This window comes from Tupaia chinensis, unplaced genomic scaffold (assembly GCF_000334495.1).
Source record: "Tupaia chinensis unplaced genomic scaffold, TupChi_1.0 Scaffold000443_1, whole genome shotgun sequence".
NCBI lineage: Eukaryota > Metazoa > Chordata > Mammalia > Scandentia > Tupaiidae > Tupaia > Tupaia belangeri.
This window is the reverse complement of record NW_006159948.1, coordinates 1,427,825-1,436,248: the sequence shown is the minus strand read 5'-3', so window position 1 is coordinate 1,436,248 and position 8,424 is coordinate 1,427,825. Positions and strand designations below refer to the sequence as shown.

The 8,424-nt window shown below is 42.1% G+C and overlaps 1 pseudogene; it reads right to left on the bottom strand.

Annotated features, from left to right (window-relative positions):
- Window positions 1-7,429, bottom strand: part of LOC102479197 (elongation factor 1-alpha 1-like) — a 17,530-nt pseudogene extending 10,101 nt beyond the window's left edge.
- Window positions 7,430-8,424: the final 995 nt, after the last annotated feature.

Here is an 8,424-nt window from a genome sequence, read left to right as displayed (position 1 = left end):
CCTGCTGAGAAAAGCAGTAAGTACCCAAACCTCATGGCAGGAGTTGGAGACCTGATGATACTGGATCAGGTGAGGTTTTATCTGCTTTGTCCTCCAGTCTCCTATCATCAGAGCACGAAGGGGCTGGTGGGGGCTGAAGGACTGACACTGGGCAAGACTGCAGTCATCCAGCACTGCAAGGGTAAAGAAGTGTACACCCCACACCAGAAGCCAAACATACTGAGAAAACCCTTCCCATGCCTGGCAAAGGCATCCTGTAATTAGGCATTAACATTTAATAAATAATAAGTGAATACCATTGTAAAGCACTTTGCAAACAGAGAGGACCATGAGCACCTATCATTAATAATAATGGTGCTCTAGGTAATCACAGTATTCAAAAAGCAATTTAGATGCAAGCAGCCTTGGCAGGGAAACCCTCTAGTGTCCAAAGGACTGAGCAAAAGATTTTTTCAAATACCTGTCCTGATTGGAAGACTGCCCAGAAAGATGGCAAGTCTACAGAGCTCTGGAGGTGATTCCTGCACGTCCCCTGAAGATGTAAACATTGCCAGGGAAAATCATTCCACTTCCTTAAAGAGTATTTGGAAGAGTCACCTAACTTGTAGATTCATAGAAGCAGGCCCATTCAGAGCACCCAGAAGAAGCAGAAACTGAGAAAATATTTAAATAACACAAAAGAGTCAAGCACCCTTCTTAGCCACCTGGACACTCTCAATGAACATAAATAAGACTTCAAGGAAACTGTCAAAGGTAGATGTTGTCCATGGAACTGTTACAAAAAAAAAAAAAAATCCAATTCTGCTCTATCCTAGCTTTTTGTAGAGATTGGGATTTTTATTTTATTTTATATTTTTTTGAAGTTCTAGTTATGCAAAAATATTCATTGCAGCACTTATCCAAACCCTGCAGCTGTCACTCAGATCTCCGTCTTTGAGATGCGGCATTACCCACATAGATCATATTTCATCTTATTTACATTTTCTAGTTTTTGTGAGTATTTAGACTTTTCTCTTCATTCTCATGATAAGGCTCTAGACTTGAAGGGCAATGTTTGGGGGGGTACTGCTTAGAATTTCCTCTGGAACTAACACAATAATGCTCATTAATAGATTTGTTGTGTAATTAAATTCCTCTTATATGAGATCTTTTAATTAGATATTTCCAACCTTAATATTCATAAAACTTCAGGCAATTTTTTGGAAATGTTTCAGGCATACATTAAGTTCACTTTGCTTGAAAGTCTCTATTTCATTAAACAGGTTGATTGTTTAAATAACATCTCAGAGACTAACATTTAGTACTTGAGGACAAACCAAATCCAGTCTCCCCTAGCATTCATGGGGATTGTTTCCAGAAATCCCTGACACCGAAGTTCAAGAATGCCCAAATCTCTTGTATAAAATGGCATAGCATTTGTGGTTTTTTGTTTTGTTTTGTTTTGTTTTGTTTTGTTTTGTTTTGTTTTGTTTTGTTTTGTTTTGGAGAGGTTTTTGCTATAGGGCGCGCGTGCTCCCCAAACAGACAGAGACAGAGAGACAGAAAGTGAGAAATCACCTCCCAGGGGGAATGGTCGCGCCGCAATCCCTTCTCCTCCGTTCTCCTCTTGGGATCATACGCCCGGCGTGAGTTTTAAGCCACAGGGTCCGGGATGCAAACTGCGGTCGACTACGTGGGAGTCCAGCAACATAGCCATTACGCTAACTGCTGGTCCCACATTTGTATGTAACCTGTACACATTCTCCCATACACTTTAAATCACTTCTAAGTACTTATATTACCTAATACAATGCAAACCTATGTAAATAATTGCTATACATATTGTTTAAGGGGGAAAGGAGAAGAAAAAGGTCTGTACACATTCAGTAGAGATACACTGTGGTAGGCCTGACTACATAGTGCACATTGACAAATATGTAACATTTTCTATCTGCAGTCAGTTGAATCCCTGGATTCAGAAACTTCAGATAAGGAGGGCCAGCTGTATACCCAAAAACTTCCTAAATCTTTGTTTTATAGTTGACAGGCTCACTTCTTCTAAGGAAGAGGGAACAGATAAGCAGTTTTTCTTTTTTTTAATGAGAGTGATTTTCAGACAGAATCTCATGTCACAATTGTTTTGTCCCAGGCTCCTAGTTACCTAGGACCATAGGCACATGTCATCCCCCTGTAGTCCCCTAGTGCCAGGTACTCAGAGTCACTAGTCAAATATATGCAGCCCCTCCAGCGTTTTTGTCCACCACTTCTCAGTTCCTCTTTATCAAACCACACATGTTGTCCCTTGCTGAAACATTTAGCAATCAGTCAAGGTAAAAAAGAAATTATCTTCTTCACTTTGCTGCTTGCAATCTTTTTTATTCTTAAAGCTAAAACGAAAGTGACATTTGGATTTACTTTCTAAAATTTGTCATTCATAAGAAACTACCTGAAAATAAAGGGGAAAGGGGCTCAGTTTTACCTTAACAATCAGAATACCCCTAAACAATGGAACATGAATATTCAATTTTCAACTCCAGCAACAGAGAACAATGATGCTTGGCCTTAACGTACCCATAGCAGGGCAACCGAAGGCATGCCCTGGAAATTCAAAACAGCCTGAGGCATTTTCATAAAGCACATTCCAGGTTTTCCCACCCTCCACTCACACTTTAATTCTTACTCACAATGCATCAAAATATCCAAGTATTTTTTTTAATGGGTTGAAATTAAAAATATTTGTCTTGAGTATCTACTCCCTGGGGAAAACCGTGCCAGAGACTGAGAATAAAAACAAACTCTTCATGGAAGCCAGGTGGTGACATAAAGGTAATGCAACTCTCTACGAAGTTGACCCACCTGGGAAAAGTCCAGGTTTGTGTCCAGAGACACCACTGAACACGCTGGGTGTGGATGTTCTCATCAGGAGATGCCCAGGGTGGAGGTGGGTCATAGAAACACCCTATTGCAGATGTTTCTCTCCCACCCCTCATCCACTGTCTCTCTTTCTCCCTGTGGCTTGTGGAAGAAAGGAATAAACTGTTTTTAAAAAGTGTTTTACAAATTTTTTTTCAAATTTTCTACTAATACACTTAGAGCTCTCATTAAGGTGGTGGGTGAAATGCTCAAAGATAAGACCACAGGATGCTAAGGAGGAAGAGCCAAGCAGATCTCCATGGTGCTTAGAAGTGAGAACACCTGCACTTTCCAGAGTAAGTTTCACAGACAGAGCTAAGGACCACCAGGGTCAGAATCACCTCCTTTAACAAGCCCTCTGGGTGATTCCAATGCATGCTAAGTTTTGCAAGCCATGGTGAATTTCTGCTTCCACAGACCTTGGTTTGGAAAATATTGTCTTGACCAATAAGAACACAGTATTTAAAGAGGGCAGCATCACCTGAAGATGGGGCAATATGAAGACAGTTAAAAGTGAGGAGCGCACATTTAGGATAAATGTTGGATTCCTTAGCAGGGAAAAAAAAAGAAGAAGAAAGGGCATTTGAGGCAGAACAAATGTGTAAGAAAATAATAATAGGCAGGAATATGCCTGCATCTATCCAGGTTCAATAATCAGTTCAGTGAGCGAATGTGTCAAGTGCCATCTTTGAGTTTTGGAATTCCAGTCAAGCGAACATGTTATCTTAGCCCATTTCATACTACTATCACAGAATACCTGAGACTGGCTAATTTATAAAGAACAGGGATTTGTTTCTTATAGCTCTGAAAGCTGAGAAATTCAAGGTCAAGAAGCCTATTTGGTGAGAGCCTTCTTGCGTCATCATCCTGTGGAAGAGAGTAGAAGGAGAAGAGCACACATGAGATACATTCAAACCATAGCACACGCTAAGTGTGGGACCAGAAAAACTGAAAACAGACTACTGGCTTATTCAGGTATTGAGAAAACCTTAAATGATGTGAACTGGGGAATACCAAGATGTAGCTTGTGTTTAGGAAATGTGATTTTGCATTAGCACTTACAAGGGAACATAGAGGAGAGTCTAAAAGCAAGAAAATAGATGAAAAGTCTGACAATATTCTAGAAATAAGGTAATATAGGTCTAAATTAAGGTGGTGGCTTAAGAAGCAAAGTTAACAAATACGGGGTTCTTGGAAAAGTCATGATGTATTTTTTTTCTATGAAAAAGTGTGTCATGACTTTTCCAACAACCCCATAGATACAGGAGACAAAAGGAAGTTACAATGGGCTGTTTGGATGGGTCAGGGGAGAGGAAAGGAGACAATAAAAAAGAAAGTGGCCAAGGATGATGACCCAGCTTCAAGGCTGATGAACGAGGAGCATTTATGAATGCAGGAAATTTTGAAAGGAAGACAATTTTAAGGGGAAAAGAGAATAAAATTTTCCCATCATCTCTCACAATCATGTTCACTTTTTTTTTTTTTTTAACCATTTTTCAGGTCTCAGAACAAATCAGTCTGCAGTGAAGAAGTAAAGAGAATAAATTCTACAAGATATGTAGCAACTGTATACCAAGGCCTCTCTGGCTTACAAAGAGGGAAAGTCTAAAATTACAAAAAATAGTTTATTTCTCTATATTACATCTGGAAAGCAACTTCACCTTTTTTTTTTTAATTTTGCCAGAGGGTGCATGTGCTCAGCAGAGAGAGGGAGACAGAAGGGAGAAAGCACCCTTTCCATGAGGCATAGTCACATTACAATCTCTTTCTCTACATCTCTTCTTCCTTTTGGGATTTTTGGACACTCATATATACACATGTACCAAGCACGTTTTCAAGTCTCAAGGTCTGGCGTTGTAGTAACACAGTTGGCCATGTGGCATCTATCTAGCTGCCTTAACTACCACACCATGGGCTGACTCCCGCAGCTTCAACTTAACCTTCAAAATCTTTTTTTTTTTTTTTTAGAGGTTTTTGCTACAGGACGCGTGCGCTCGCCAGACAGACAGAGAGAGAGACAGAGAGATAGAAAGTGAGAAATCACCCCCAAGGGGGATGACCACACCGTAATCCCTTCTCCTCCATTCTCCTCTCGGGATCTTGAGCACGCACGCACATGCGCCCAGCGTGAGTTTAAGCCACTGGGTCCGGGACTCGAACCACGGTCAACTACGTGGGAGTCCAGCTACATAGCCATTACACTAACTGCTGGTCCCAACCTTCAAAATCTTCAAGAAAATTCTTCAGGTGAACTAGAATGGTGGCTTTCATTTAGAGTAGCAAAAGCTATCCCAGTTAACTTGTACATCCACCTTCTTGAAGAACAATGGAATTTCAGTCTTGTCAACAGAAAACTTTTCTTTAGCTTTGCCTTCTTTGGGGTCAGCAGATGGCATTATGACTATGTGGACTCCCACATAGTCATAGTTGACTTGGGTTAGAGTTCTGAGCTGGCAGCTTAAAACTCACACTGAGTGCATGTGTCTGTGTGCTCATGACGCCGAAGGAAGAATGGAGAAGAGATTGCAGCATGTCCATCCACCCTGTGAGGTGATTTCTTGCTTTCTGTCTCTTTGTCTCTCTCTTTCTCTTTTTCAGGTCTCAGAACAAATCAGTCTGCAGTGAAGAAGTAAAGAGAATAAATTCTACAAGATATGTAGCAACTGTATACCAAGGCCTCTCTGGCTTACAAAGAGGGAAAGTCTAAAATTACAAAAAATAGTTTATTTCTCTATATTACATCTGGAAAGCAACTTCACCTTTTTTTTTTTAATTTTGCCAGAGGGTGCATGTGCTCAGCAGAGAGAGGGAGACAGAAGGGAGAAAGCACCCTTTCCATGAGGCATAGTCACATTACAATCTCTTTCTCTACATCTCTTCTTCCTTTTGGGATTTTTGGACACTCATATATACACATGTACCAAGCACGTTTTCAAGTCTCAAGGTCTGGCGTTGTAGTAACACAGTTGGCCATGTGGCATCTATCTAGCTGCCTTAACTACCACACCATGGGCTGACTCCCGCAGCTTCAACTTAACCTTCAAAATCTTTTTTTTTTTTTTTTAGAGGTTTTTGCTACAGGACGCGTGCGCTCGCCAGACAGACAGAGAGAGAGACAGAGAGATAGAAAGTGAGAAATCACCCCCAAGGGGGATGACCACACCGTAATCCCTTCTCCTCCATTCTCCTCTCGGGATCTTGAGCACGCACGCACATGCGCCCAGCGTGAGTTTAAGCCACTGGGTCCGGGACGCGAACCACGGTCAACTACGTGGGAGTCCAGCTACATAGCCATTACACTAACTGCTGGTCCCAACCTTCAAAATCTTCAAGAAAATTCTTCAGGTGAACTAGAATGGTGGCTTTCATTTAGAGTAGCAAAAGCTATCCCAGTTAACTTGTACATCCACCTTCTTGAAGAACAATGGAATTTCAGTCTTGTCAACAGAAAACTTTTCTTTAGCTTTGCCTTCTTTGGGGTCAGCAGATGGCATTATGACTATGTGGACTCCCACATAGTCATAGTTGACTTGGGTTAGAGTTCTGAGCTGGCAGCTTAAAACTCACACTGAGTGCATGTGTCTGTGTGCTCATGACGCCGAAGGAAGAATGGAGAAGAGATTGCAGCATGTCCATCCACCCTGTGAGGTGATTTCTTGCTTTCTGTCTCTTTGTCTCTCTCTTTCTCTCCAGTGAGTGTATGTGCCCTCTAAGAATTCATAAACGGAATTAAAAAAAAAAAAAAGAAAGTCTGGAAAATGTATCACAATATGTCAATATTGGTTTATGCACAGTGACAAATTAATCATACTAATGTTAGACAAGGGTAATTGTGTGAGGTCTGTGGGAACTCCCTGACAGTCTTTACAACTTTTCTGTAAATCTAAAACAATCCCGCAATTAAAATGTGTTTTGAAATGAATACCACTGCCTCCTGTAGTAAAGGACAGGGCCCTGCCTTTTGCAGGCTTCCTCAGCATCTGCACAACTGACATGTTGCTGGGGGCAAATTCCCTGTGCACTGAGGTTGCTAAGCCGCACCCCTGGCCTTCACTGACCAGATGCAAATAGTGCAACTCCTTGCCCCCTTTGTGGACAAACAAATATGTCCCCTGACATTTTCAAATTTCCCCTGGAAGCAGGACAAAGTCATCCCTGGTCAAGACCCACTGACCTCATCTAAGTCAAAGAGGCCAAATGAACTGACAAGAACAAACTCCTCTGAGTTCAAGCACCAGCCATACCACTAACCAGCTGTGTGACCTTAAGCAACTGTCTTCACTTCTCTGAGCCTCAGATTCCTCATCTTTAACATGAGGATAAGGATCTCTACTTCATTGGTAATTGTGAAAATTAAAATAGGTAAAATTTGCAGCTCTGTGACTGAATGTAGTAAATTAACAACTATCAGTTGTTTATAGTATTCCAGTTATCCCTCACTCTGAGAAAGATTAATAATGTCCTCTGAGCAAACATAAGGAGCCCTCGAGTTAGAACTCAAGCTGTGGATGTGGCTCAGGAAAGCAATGAAAGTCATGTTGACAGTTTGGCCCACATATCCACCTGTGACCTAAGTCTAGCTTATTGGTCAGCTGCCCTTGATGAGATTCAATCAGAAATAGGCTTTCTCTTTCACCAATAATGCATTAGGCTGTCAGAAAAGTCATCATGTATTTTTCTGTTTTTCTATGCAAAGATGTGTCATGACTTTCCAGACAACCCAATACATCCAACATGTCTCGTCCAAGCTCCATTCCCAGTTCTCGATGGAGTCTCAGGCAGGTCATGGGGCTTTTCTTCCAGTTGCAAAAGTAAGTAGGGCCTTCCTGTACAATGATCCCCACAAACCTGATTCACTAACCTAATTTAAACTTCAATCTCTGTCCATTTCACAGGACAAGCCTGGCCCTGAGTGGTCCTCAGCCCAAAAAGGAGCATGGTCCACATGTACTCCCCCTCCCTACCCTGCTGCCCATTCCTCCCACGTCAGCCATGTGAGAACCAGTCAAGAGAAAGAGGGCTCTCCTATAGGAAACCGGTGAGTTTCCCATTGGGAGATATCCAGATTGTGACTTTTTCTGGGGCATGTGAAAGATGTTCAAAAGCCTGCAAAGAATCCTGCCCTCCTATGGAGATCATCTGCTCTTTTTTTTTTTTTTTTTTAAGAGGTTTTTGCTATAGAGTGTGTGCGCTCGCCAGACAGACAGAGAGAGACAGAGAGACAGAAAGCAAGAAATCACCCCCCGGGGGGATGGCCATGTCACAATCCCTTCTCATCCATTCTCCTCTTGGGATTTTGGGCACGCATGCACACATGCCCGGCATGAGTTTTAAGCCACCGGGTCCAGGACGCGAACTGCGGTTGACTACGTGGGAGTCCAGCAACATAGCCATTACGCTAACTGCTGGTCCTGAGATCATCTGCTCTTGTGCCCCTAGTCCCCACTCTGGGGGGGTGGACATCTACACCAGAACCTGCTGCCCTGCAATCTGTCCTCCTGGTCTTATACCTTCGCCAGGCTCTCCCGTGAT